The 13599-nt window shown below is 45.7% G+C and overlaps 1 pseudogene; it reads right to left on the bottom strand.

Moving 5' to 3' along the window:
- Positions 1–283: 283 nt before the first annotated feature.
- LOC117718746 (protein UXT pseudogene) lies at positions 284–7882 on the bottom strand (annotated as a pseudogene).
- Positions 7883–13599: the final 5717 nt, after the last annotated feature.

Genomic DNA, 13599 nt, shown 5'->3' with positions numbered 1-13599 from the left:
AACCTCCTAAATGCTGGTATTCCAAACACGAGCCACTATGCCCATCCAATCTCAAGTCTACATCTCTACCATTACCCCCACTTTCAGTTAAAAGGCCTGAGCAGTAGGGGGAAATGGGATGTCCTTAGTTTGTATACGCTCTGTGTGAAAACTGTTGCTTTGCTTTGCTTTGCTCCAAGGCTCATCTTTCATACTGTGTCCCACACTGCCACCCTTGACCCACTAAGGATTCAGGAAGACACACATGGCTATAGAAAGTTCTATATCCATTCTGTAAACAAACCTATAAAAAATGAACCCAATAGGGAGATGGCTCTGGGAAATTCTGCAGACCCCATAGCTCTCTAAGGCCCTCTAGTATCATGTGGACATGGGCCTTGATATTCATGGAGTCCTTGGTGAGGCTGTCATGGAGTTCTGGGAGCTGAGAACTCTTTCAGTCAATGAAGTTGAGAACTTCAGCCAGTGTCGACTCCAAAGTGTGGGGTACACATCCAGGCCCACACTGTGAAGTAGCCACTGTTTCAGTGAAGAAGTTACATCCCTAATCCACTTGCATATATAACCTTGAGTAATTAGTTTCCTGGAGTCAGATGCCATTTCTCAGTTGAAGGTACATGGACAGCTGCTCATTTACAGTGTTTTAATGGTCCAGCGCCTTTTGCAAGTCTCAGTGCAATACATCACTGATAAAAGTCATGCACTGTAGCCCTTTCTCCCTCACAGTATCCAAGGCCCATCATTCTGGGGACATTGCCACGATGGGCTTCATAGGGCCACCAGCAATAACTATTACTACGTCAATTACTATTCTTATTGAAGCACATGCTCTGTAGAATCAAAATAAGGTAAAAGAGAAAAGGTCACTCAGTGAAAGACTATTTCCCAGACTCCCTTGCAGCTAGGTGACTTAAGTTCTGGCCACTGGCAGGCAATATGAAATGCTGTATGAAACATCTGTGGTTTGCTCTTAAAGAAAGGAAACCAGATTCTCTATTCTCTTAATTTTTTTATTTTATTTATGTGTAAACATGTGTGTGTGTGTGTGTGTGTGTGTGTGTGTGTGTATGTCATTTGTGTGCAGATGCTCACCTATGCATTTGTTAGAAGGACAAGATTCCAATACTTCATCTATTAAGCACCCAGGTGCAGCTGACACTGTTGGTTCTTGGCTCAGTCTTAAGTCCCACACCCTGAAGGTGCAGACGGTGGCTTAGAGTGTGTCTGCTTAGTGGGGCACTTCGCTAATCTGTCCTTCCTTCTATAGAGCTGTTACAACTTCACATTAAAAGCCCAGACACCAGGCCTGCACACAGCATGGTCACAAGACCCTTCACTTAACAGACTTATGTATTATTTAGCACTTGGAGTCTTCTCTTAGGGTTGAAAAGTCTGGGTAATAGTATTTCTAACATAACAATAATATAAATGAGTTATTTTCTAAGAGAGAAAACAAATCACAGTAGCACACCAATTTCTCAGCACTATAAATATTTTGATTCATGGCCTTCATCCAGTTTTCTCCCAGCACTTTTGAAAGTGTGAAAAATTATACTTTATGCCACTATAAATAGCATCTTTATTTTCCACAGAAAGCTAGGCATGTTAAGTCCTTTTAAGTGTGTTATCTTTTCAGCTTCATTAATGGAAATCGAAGTGAGCATCCCTGGGAAGTTTGCCTGGTCTACTCAGGCCAGCAACAGCCATCCTTGCTCCTGGAACCGTTCGCTCCAGGGTGGATAGCCTGTCGGGGTCTTTCTACCATTCTCAGACCCTACGTTAGTGGTTCTCGACCTTCCCAGTGCTTCAACCCTTTAAAACAGTTTCACATGTTGTGGTGACCCCAAACCACAAAATTCTGTCATTGCTATTTCATAACTGAAATTTTGATAGTTATTAATTGTAATGTAAATATCTGTTTTCTGATGATCTTAGGTGACCCCTGTGAAAGGGTCCTTCACTACCACAGGTTGAGAACCACTGCCTATATATTCTGGTCATCAAGACTGCATTTTGGAGCTTGGATATCTTTGAGTCTCTTCCTCTTCCTCCTCCTCCTCCTCCTCCTCCTCCTCCTCCTCCTCCTCCTCCTCCTCTTCCTCCTCCTTCTTCCTCAAAGATTTATTTATTTTATATATATGAGTACACTGGAGGACATTAGATCTCATTACGGATGGTTGTGAGCTACCATGTGGTTACTGGGAATTGAACTCAGGACCTCTAGAAGAGCAGTCAGTGCTCTTAACCACCGAGCCATCTCTTCAGTCCCCTTTTCTTCTTTTTATGTGTTTGTATTGTATGTGTGTTTGCATGTGTGGATGCATGCCTGTGTGTCAGTATGAACATGCATGTACACGTTAGCCAGAGATTGATGTCGGGAATGGTCCTCAGTTGCTCTTCCATGGTTCTTCTGAGGTAAGTTCTCTCACTAAACCTAGACCTCGGTAATGTGACCAGTCTTGCCTGCCCACTTGCTCTGAGTCCCCTGTTCTGCTTTTGGAAGCTGGCATTCATTACAGGTAGGCTGCCACAAAATCCAGAATGTGTTTTGTACCCCGCTCAACTTTAATAGCCGAGCTACCTCCCTAGCCTGTCTTGGTTGCATTTCTAACCAGAAACACCTTTTCTGTTTGGCCTGACAGTGCTTAGGGAAGGGAGCTTTGCCCTCCCTCTCTGAGGCATAACAAAAGCTGTTAGGATTGCAGTAGCATCCCCTTTTGTGTCCTAGAAGGCTGTGCAAATGTAACAGAGCCACTATTCTGTGTGATCATAGTAATTACTGTTTGAGCGCCTCTCTCTCTCTCTCTCTCTCTCTCTCTCTCTCTCTCTCTCTTTTCTCTCTCTTTCTGTGTGTGTGTGCAGATGTTAGTGTTGGGGTGTGCATCCAGATAAGCCTGCATGTGTATATGGAAGCCAGAGGTTGACATCAGGTGTCTTTCTCTTTTGCTGTGTACTGACTCTGATGGTCTGGATTTGGCCAGCCTGTCTAGGTAATGAGATGCAAGGATCCACCCCGCTCTGAGCCCCTAACACAGAGGTTACCAGGTCACCTCCACACTCAACCTTTTAGGTGAGTTCTGGGGATCTGAACCCAGGTCTTCAGGTTTGCATGGCTGACACCTCACCACCGAGCCATCTCCTCAGCCCATAGAACACTTGTAAGCACTTGACTTCCTTTTTTTCAGTGATCAAAAGAGGCAGGTGTTCTTGTTTCAAATGGGAAACTAAGGCCTGGAGAGATCTGGTCCCTTGGAGGAAGATACAACTGAGTGGCTGCAGCAGCATTCAGATCGAAGTCTTCAGCCTTCAGAGCTCAGATCAGGAAGACACCAGAAGATTCTATGATAGACTGAGAGAATAGCTTGGCTGTGTGTAATCCTGAATCTAGGTGCTGCCTGCAATCACACTCTGTTTCAATTTATTTATTTATTTATTTATTTATTTATTTATTTATTTATTTTATTTTATTTTATTTTTTTGCTAATCACAACCGAAACCTCCTGGCTTCCTTCGCCCCAGCTTCTGAGAGACAGGCAGCCTTGCTAGGGCCTTCTGATGGGTATAGCCCAGATGAGGCGCTCCACCCACTGTGTGCTCAGCACCAAGTGTGTGCTTTTGTGCTTTGCTTACCTTGGTGGTGAGGGGCTGGATTAGGGGTGGGGGAGGAGAGCCTACGATGCTACCTCCTAGGGAAAGCACAGAGCTGCCTCCTGTGTTCTGTTCCAGACTTTACACTGGGCAGAACCACGATTTCCCATCCCTCTCTGCTTCTATCCAGAGCGTCATTTCTCTTCCCAACAACTTTGAAAACCACTCACTCTACAATGTGTAAACATCAGGATGGTCACAGACAGAAAGGAAAGGGATCTACCTGCTCCTCTCAGCCATCTCGGGGTCGGGGTGGGGTGGGGAGAATTTTAAGAACTAATTAGGAAGCATGGGGCTTCTTTGGAGCTGACTTAACTGAAGCAAACTGCAAATACCGAGGAGTTGCTTCCCCAACGCCCTAAACAGGAGTAGGGCTTTCCTTTCTGTGACACTTTGGCTCTATCCAGCTTTGTCCCACCCCCAACCCAGGGTCACGTGTGTGTGACCCGCTCCAGCTGGGAGGGAGGGAATAGGGCTGTGGGGAATGCTGCCTGAGCAGTCCGCTTAGGCAAACTGTGCACAGTAAACGTCTTTCTGGACTGAATTGTTCTGTGAAGTGGTAGTCACTTCCCAGGCAGCCAGGCTGGGGAGGACCCACCATTCTACTTGTACTAATCACCGTTGCCATGGAGAAAGCCACCATTTCATTAGAAAAGATGCCGCGATGCAATTAACACAGACTTCAGTTATTTTCCATTCCTTGCAGGTCCAGAGGTTCTGGCATGGAGCGTTCTCTGCCCCCCCCACCCCCCACCCCGCCGCCGCCCCCAAGGAGACAGCAGGCTAAATAGGGCAGGATGGGAGGTCCCAGGTTCAGCACTGAGACAGGATGGAGGGATGAACAGGAAACATGGTGGAGTCCTTCAAACAAAGCAAAATAAAATAGAGAAACCTCTGCCTGCTGGGATTTGGGTTTGGAAGTAGTACATAGAACTCTCTTCCGCCCTCTCATGAAATCAGTATTTCTACTAACCCAGTAGCCAGGCTGAATGTAGCCAGGACCCACCAGATACCTCTGAGGTCCCCTGAGCTCAGGTGCCCCTCTCTTGGACTGTTTGCCCCCCCCCCCCAAGCTCATTTGCAAACCCAGGAAAATAGTGATTTCTCCTTAACTGGGTCATCCTGAGAGTCAGCCCCATGGTGCCTGCCTGGCTAACAAGAGAAATGCTAAGAAAACGATGCGTTTCGATGGTTATGAAATGAGGGACTGAGGACAAGCTTTCTAAAGTTTCTAAGTTCTGAGCATTTCCCAGGAGGAGGCTGGGGCTTCATATGTCCTGCCTTTCTCTGGCTGTGTGGAGCAAAAAGACACAGGCAACAATCCAATTCTCAATTAACAGAGTATTTTTTTTTCTTAAGATGAAGGAAAAGAAACTATACTTATGCTCCACCCACCCTCACCCCCCATCTAAAGAGTCCATCTAGAAAGAGAGGACAACAGAAAAGTTGGCCAACAAAATGGCCAAGCAATGTCGGCATCATCTCTAATTAGCTAATGTGTTTCTTTCCGGCCTACTCTTGGGGGAATTCTCAAGCGAGTCCCCTGCCGCTCCTGGAGACAGCAGAAAAGCAAATGACACCAAATTTTCCCTTCTTAATTAAAATGTTAAATAGGGTTAAGATGCCAAGCCTCATCGGGAGTGTTTGTTCCCCTGGTGAACTCGGAGCCCTGCCGGGGTCAGTTCAATGAGAGTTCTTTGAATCCAAACGTTATTAAGTTCCCAAATGTAATCAGCCCAGAGAGTTTAATGGAAACTTTCTCCTTTCTTTTAATAAGCATGTGGGGTGGGGGAAGCACCCAGGTTAGGTGCATTGCCCTTCTATAACCAAATCACTATGGCAACAGGCAGCTGGTCTCTAGAAAGCCTGGTGACACAGGGAGGGGCCACCCTCAGGAGCCCAGCTCCCCAGTGCAGTCCCCCAGGTCAGGCATAAATCTCTTGAATGGGATTAGATTGTTTAAGGGGCTGTGGGCTGTGGGAAAACTTTTGTCTGCCGTATTCATCGTCTCTGCTGTGAGTCTCAACATTTCCACCCAGGGCACAATGGGGTTAAAAGTAAGAGCAAATGTTTTGATGGGTTTATTTTGAATTATGAATGCATGAAGCTGCATAATCGCCTGTCACCACAGCCCTGCCCCTGGCTGGGCCCTGTGAGGACCAGAGGGTGTGCGATGGAAAGAACAGTGGGAATTAACACTGGGGAGTGACTTCAGCATAGAGAATGAATTACATGGGTGGAAGGGACCGGCATTCTGTATCCTAGAGACAGGTTGCCTGCCCACAGCTCTGCTGTGGGGGTGCACAGAGTGGCAGGCTACTCTTTGTCCTTGCTCTGTAAGGTTGGTCCTTACAGAGGTGATGGCTGCCTGGCAGGTTGTTATGTTTCTGCCTTGTGGCCTGCACGCTCTGAGATATGGCGATCCTAGACTGTTCTACTCTGGCATCCCTACTCCATATCAATAAGCAAGGAAGACAAATATTTACTGAGCAAAGTTTGTGAGTTGTCCAGGAGTAGGGAGACACGGTCTAATTTTAAGCAGACCTGACAAATGATTATTAGGCTGATGATTATTTTATAGAAATGATTATTAAAAGTATGATATCTCAGTGATAAGCACATGACTAAAAATGTTTATTCACTGTGCATGAGGATATGTGAAGGGGATAGCATCCTTCCTGTACATTAAAATTGGAGTCAATGTAGAAAAACATGGATTACAGAGAATGCTGTTCCAAATTCTCCTATAGGGTTGGGGACTTAGTGTCGTTGGTAGAATGTTTGCCTAGAATGCACAAAGCCCTGGGCTTGATTCCACGGTGTTGCATAAACTGGGTTTGGTGCATACATTTGTAGTCCCATCACTTGGGCAGTGGAGGCAGAACAGTTAGAGTTCAAGGTCATCCTTGGGTTATAGCAGATTTGAGCCTAACCATGACTAGGTGAGACCTTGTCTTAAATGAATGCCACTTGCATGAAGTGATCTATGCAGCCGGAGGACAAGGCACGGATGAGCAACTGAGGTCTTTTTCTTGTACTAGTTGTGGTAAGAAATAAAGCAATCCAGACAGACAGACATACGACTCTCTTCACACACTCTGGACTTCTATGAGATGAATGTGCATCTCAGTTGAAATCTTCATTTAAAAATCATTTTCTTTTTCTTTTATATTTTATTTTATTTTTTATTTTTTTGAGACAGGACCTCAGAGTAGACTAGGTTGTCTTAGAACTGTCTGTGTAGTTGAGAATAGTCTTGAACTCTGGATCCTCCTGCCTCTGACTCTGAAGTTCTGGAATTATAGGCATGCCCCACTATGTCCAATCTAAGAACTGACTTTTTGCTTCAGGGGCTGTTATGCCAAGTACTTACTTAGCATATGAGGACACCTCATGGGCTCTGCTCTGCTCTCAGAAGAATTTACCATCCACTAAAGGAGAGCAATGGAAGTGAACAGAAGGCACACATGTGCACTGAATGTGGTACAACATGAGATAAGAGAGATTTGGCAGTCACATGTTCCTGAAATATGATTTCCAAAACCACATGCCTACCTCTTGGGACATCCAGCCTCAGTGTTCCAAGGTCACCTGCCATTCTGTTGCTAGCTTTAGGGAAAAAGAAGATTCTACAGATGTATGGATACTAAAGATGGGAATGGAATGAAGACTATTACAATTTTGTCTTAAGGTTGTGATATCCATTTGCTTGACATAATCTCAAAGAAAATCTAAAAGCTAAAGAGGGGACAGGTTTTACAGCCCAGCACGTCTGTAGTCTCCTGTGTGGGAATTTGGGATCATAATTCCAAGCAGCTCCGTGGACCAAGCCTGTGTGTCACACCATGTCCTTCCTCCACTCCACCCCACCTTCATTCTCTTTCTCTTGCTTTCCCTCATGAAGGTCATAGGAAGTCCCAGTGTCCCTCTGTCACCTATCTTGTACTGTGGCCTAAGGTACAATTTTAGATATGATACTGCCCTGTTGCAGAGCTATCAGCATCTGCTAAATGCTGGAGGATGTGCATCTGGGTGACAACAGAACAGCCCCAGTCCCTCAGCATTTCGGGCTCTATGGACAGGACTACCTAGCTTTCTGATGTCCACTCATCCAAGGGCCCTGTTCTTGCTCTGCCTGCTACCCACATCCCTTTACCCTCCTCTCCACTTACCTGCCAATCTCCTCCACAGCTTGGAATGACTCATGGTGAATGAAAAGGAGGGCCACAAGCATAGTCGTGGAAAAGAACAAGAATCATGTAACAAGCAATAAAGCAGCAACTCTTCTCAGCAAAATAATGTTTGAAGATAAGTCATCTGACATTCTGAGGGACAATTTCCAGGCAGTGGGGTCATGCATGTACTTTCTTTTTCTTCCCTCTGCTTCTTCATGTCTCCGTTTAAAAATGTTTGTGTGTGTGCATATGCATGTGCATGCAGGTACCCAAGAGATCAGAAGAGGGCATCAGATCCCTTAGAACTGGAGTCATGGTGCTTGTGAGTCACCAAACTCTGGTCCTTTAGAAGAGGAACAAGTGCTCTTAACCTGCTAAGCCATCTCTCCAGCCTCTACATCTTCCAAACTTTTAATATAAAAAATATTTTTGCTTTAACTGGGGGAAGAAAAAAACAATAACCAAAAAAGGGACTTGTATAATAAAAAAATTTTATATGCTTCAAGACCTGATTTAACTTCAGATAGTAGAGAAGAGGAATGAACTCGTACAAAGTCAGGTATGTATCAGCCCTCTGCTGTATTCTGTAATTATGCGCATAGCCAGTAACTCCCTGATTGAATAGAAAACTTTGGTTTTTTTTTTTTTTTTTTTTTTGTTTTTTTTTTTTTTTTTTTTTTTTTTTTTTTTTGTTTTTTTTTTTTTTTTTTTTTTGAGACAGGGTTTCTCTGTGTAGCCCTGGCTGTCCTGGAACTCACTCTGTAGACCAGGTTAGCCTCGAACTCAGAAATCCGCCTGCCTCTGCCTCCCAAGTGCTGGGATTAAAGGCGTGCGCCACCACCGCCCAGCTTTGAATAGAAAACTTAAGAACAGAGATGCTGCCTTGCACAGCCCCTCTTCCTGGAAGGTTTTCTCCCTTTCTTTCTTTCTCTTTCTCTCTCTTTCTCTCTCTCTCTCTCTCTCTCTCTCTCTCTCTCTCTCTCTCTCTCTCTCTTCCTCCCTCCCTCTCTCTCTCTCTCTCTCTCTCTCTCTCTCTCTCTTTCTTTCTTTCTTTCTCTCTCTCTTTCTTTTTTTTTGAGACAGGGTTTCTCTGTGTAGCCCTGGCTGCCCTGGAATTCACCCTGTAGATCAGGGTGGCCTCGAACTCAGAAATTCGCCTGCCTCTGCCTCCCAAGTGCTGGGATTAAACAGGAAGGCTTCCTTAATATACAAATGTGAAGCTGGAGTAGGTAAACAACCTCTATACAGAAATCAGAATCCACCAGGAGAGTGCCAAGACTCTAAGATCCAATGGGAAACAGACACAACCAGAACAAGGAAAACCAAGCAGTGATCAACTCACTCTAAAGTCACAGGCATGGGGACATTCGGGATTGAACCTCTGCTTCCCACCATAGCCCGTCTACATCACACATAAGAACTGGAGACCATAACAGTGAGCACACCAGTCAGCAGCAGACATTACAAGTAGATTGTTGAGGCTGTAGCTGCAGAGGCCATGACCTCTGATTCCCTCATTCTCATACAAGTGTAATGGCACAGGCAAAAGTCTGCATTAGCAGCTGGTGACCCTCAGATCTAAACCAAATCTACAACAGAAACACTTCTAACGAGCAAGACTTTCAAGCTGCCCCTGGTATCTTGGGGGCTTTATCCATGATTCCCAAGTGACTGTTTTGGAGAGCTATTGGTATAAATGGACAGAATATATTCTATGACTTTGTCAAAGGTGATGGATGACATTGGCTGTTGTTACAGGAGCTTGTTTTTGGAACGTGGACTCTGGTAAAATTGGGGTATCACAGACAATAAATGTGTTCTTATTTGACATCAGTATCCCTGTGTTTTTGGAACTCTACATCCTTCTTAAGGAAGCCACATGCCCCCAGGAGACGGCAGCTGTGCCACCCAAGCTGAGATGTGAATGGTTCATTGCTATGGTTCTGGCAGAGATGTCCCACCACACAGTCCATGATCTCAGGGCCTGTTGAATCAGCTGTACCTACGGACTGCCTCTGTTCTTTAAAATGTGTACCCAGGGCTAAGAATACAGCCTGTCAGTAAAAGTGTTTGCCTCCCATGCATGAACCCCTAGGTTTAACTATTAGCACTTCCCACAAACACATACATGCGCAACACACAGTATGTGACAAGTCAGGGCAGCCATCTTAAATGTCTGTGCTGTGACTGCTGATCTGGCTGTGGGGTCACATTTCTTTCTCACCTTCATCTCTTTCTTGCTCTGAACCTTTTTACCATGCCTGGCTTCCCTTGAGGAGAATGGACACAGACTCATCTTTTCAGGATCTCTGTATCCTGAAGGGGCTCTGTAAGGATGGTGGCACCATCTTCTCTTGATTAGGTGGATCTGGTAGAATTGAACCTTTCTTACTTGTGGGTCTCTGCTGCTGTCCTCTCAGGGGGCTCCAGATATCCTGCTCTCCAGAGGGCAAACCCATCCTCACTGGATGAGAAGAATATGCTGAGAGATGTCAGGGTGGCTGGAGGTGAGTCTATTAAGAGAATGTGAAGAGATGAGGCAATATCAGATCTGCCCAAGAGTGAAGATACCTGAAGTAACAAGGGCTTTTATGTAGATTTGTTTCCTTCTCTAATTGTCTAAGAAGAGGCGACTTGTGTTGAAATGGCAGCTTTGCGATATTCTTTTCTTTTTTCTTCTGCCAGTTTTAACTTGTACCTCAAAGTACAGAATAGTTGCTCAATCTCTGCTCATCACATTCTCCTCTTAGTCAGTAGAAAGCAAAAGAAAAGAAAACCCTCTTACATCCTACTGGACAGAAGTTAGATTGCAAGCCACACCTCCTTGCAAAGACATCAGGGAGTTATAGTTTCTGTTTGGAGTAACTGTGTCCAGCTGAACACCACACAAAACAAAAAGTGCTATTTGGCAGGGGTGGGGTAGGATGGGTGAGGGGTAGGGTTGGGGAGGCAAGAAGTGGAGGGTGGGGGATGGGAGATGGAAGGTGAGGGGTGGAAGTAGGGTGGTGTGGGTGGTAGGTGCTGGTGGCCATGGTGGTATTCATGGTGTTCCTGAGGACTGAACTCAAGAGGACCCTGTTGATGTTAGGCAAATTTGTTTGTTTTGTTTGCTTACTTGTTATCTCTGAACCATAGTTGAAACTCTGAAAGTGCTGTTTATAAAAGAGGAGACAATAGGTAGTCTGAAGACTATTTTGAAGGAGAGAAATATTTTGAGACTTAACTGAAAAGTAGAGACACACAGGGAGACATTAATTACAATGCCAGCCACACCAGAGTTCATTGAATCGAAATTGGAATAACAATCAGCTTAGGCAGAGGTGAGCCTCTATAGTTTCAGCTACTTAGGAAACCAAGAAAGAAGAGTCACCTAAGGCTAGGAATTGGAGGCTAGCCTGGGCAACATAGAAAGCCCCATTTCAAAACCACAAAAACAAGAAAGGGGCTGTTGCAACTGGGGGTATAGCTTGGTGGTGCCTCTTGGCCCTCCCAATATGCACCTCACCCAGAGAAAGGGCCAGGGATTGGGAACATCTTCATCCCGTGTCTCCCCTCTTTCATAGATCTTCCTAAGGGAAGAGCAGGGGAAAGCAGACCCACGGCCAGGTTTTACCTATGGGCTACTGAGGGCCAGAGAGAATCTATGTTCCTTGGTTAACATGGTAAGCAGAAGTGGGGCTGCACCTGAGCTGGTTCCCTAAGGTGCACAGGCAATTAGGGCTACACCAGAGCAGGCTTCCCTTATGTGTGAAGATAGTGGAGCTGCACCAGAGCCAGGTTCCCTTAGGTGAACAGACAGCAGGGCTGCACCAGAGCCAGGTTCCCTTAGGTGAACAGACAGCAGGGCTGCACCAGAGCCAGGTTCCCTTAGGTGAACAGACAGCAGGGCTGCACCAGAGCCAGGTTCCCTTAGGTGAACAGACAGCAGGGCTGCACCAGAGCCAGGTTCCCTTAGGTGAACACACAGTAGGGCTGCACCAGAGCAGACTTCCCTTAGGTGTGCAGACAGTAGGGCTTCACTAGAGGTGGTTCCCTTGAGGCCCTGTCTCCTAACCAGTATCTGGCTGGCATCACAAACTGTCTTTACCCATGCCCTACTCTGTCAAGCTGATGATCACACCATCTGAGCCACTGACTGGCCCACCACACACTTCTGAGTCGGACAGAAACAATTATGAAAGTTTTGATTATTTTAAAACCAATTTTGGAAAAAAATGGATTTAAATAGAAAAAGATTCTAAAGACTTGCTAATTTTAGTGCAGCAGAGAACTTCAGTTCCTTGGCTCTGAGATCGCTAGACACTCCTGGGCTAGCTGGGAGACCCAGGACCTGATTTTTTAGCCACTTGCCTATTAGGCATAGTCAACCTTGGAGATAAAACTGGGCTCTCCAGTGCTGTTATCATTATTAGGGAGGCCCGAGGCTCAGGACAGAGAATGGTCACACTCACCTAGGGCCCTCGAGTATACTTGTAATGACACCTGTGAAGCTGGTGTGGCTTATGCTTTTTTTATTCTCAAGGAAATTGAGTTTCAGACGAGTGGGAGGATTTGCAGTCCTGGGAGGTTGCATGGTGAGGGAGGTTGTCTTTCCTTCCTTGTCATAAAATCCAATAACGTATGCACATCTATCAAAAACAATCCCTAGGGGAGTGGGCTTCCTTTACTTTTCTAGTCACTGGTGATCAGAGAGCAAGATGTCTGTCACCCAGCACAAGCCTAGAGCTCACTGGCTGCGGGGTAGCCATCCACAGCACTGAAGGGAACATGGATATGACAGTCAATTAAGACAAGGAGAGTCAGACAACTTCCAGCAGAGTTGAGACTACCCTGTAATGGTGTCAAATCTCCTCTCCACCCAGACCCTGCCCTTGGCCAGACAGCAATAGTGCCTTCATAGTGGGTCTGGGTCTCTCTGAATGCTTACACGCACACACACACACACACACACACACACACACACACACACACACGTATGCACGCACACACGCACACGGAACACACCCATGTCACCCTGTCACCGAGTGTCTTTGATAACAGGACTGTTTCCATGCTGGGAGCCCCATGATCACATCCTCTTCTTCCTCTGAGCAATAAAACAAGCAAGAGCCTAGAGAGATAACAGCACATAGCACTAAATATACCCGGTAAATGAGGGCTCTTTGTCTGAGGCAGGAGGAGGATCATTTCTCATCTCCTGGGGCACCTCACCCTGCCTGGCAGCTCGGCTTGACCATGCTATAAAGCAAGATACGAAGTCTCTGCCATCTCAACATTCCTGTACTAAAAATAATATTACCTAGTCTGGGGCGATCACAGCCAGTAAAGTTCTTGCCATCCAAGCATCAGGACCTGAGTTTGGTCCCTAGAAGCCAAATAAAAAGCCAGGCATGGTGCTGAATACTTGTAGTCTCAGGTCTGGGGAGGCAGAGACAAGTGGACCTCTGGAGCTTACTGGACAGGTAACTCCCAGGCCAGTGAGTGACCCTGCTTTAAAACACATGGTGTATGGCACTCAAAGAGGAATGATACCAAGGTCAGACTCTGCCCAACCCCACCCATGAGCACACACAACCATACACACCTCCACACACCTGAACATATACATGCACAATTCAATAAATAAATAAATAAATAAATAAATACAGTAATAATGATAGTGCCCATCATAAGGGATTGAGTTAATATATATAACAGGTAGAGTATGATACTTTTTTATTTAATATCCATGGTGGGGGGGTGGTTCTGGAGAGGAGGCTCAGTGGTTAAGAGCACT

This window comes from Arvicanthis niloticus, chromosome 1 (genome assembly GCF_011762505.2).
Source record: "Arvicanthis niloticus isolate mArvNil1 chromosome 1, mArvNil1.pat.X, whole genome shotgun sequence".
Taxonomy (NCBI): domain Eukaryota; kingdom Metazoa; phylum Chordata; class Mammalia; order Rodentia; family Muridae; genus Arvicanthis; species Arvicanthis niloticus.
This window is presented reverse-complemented; position numbering and strand designations above follow the sequence as displayed.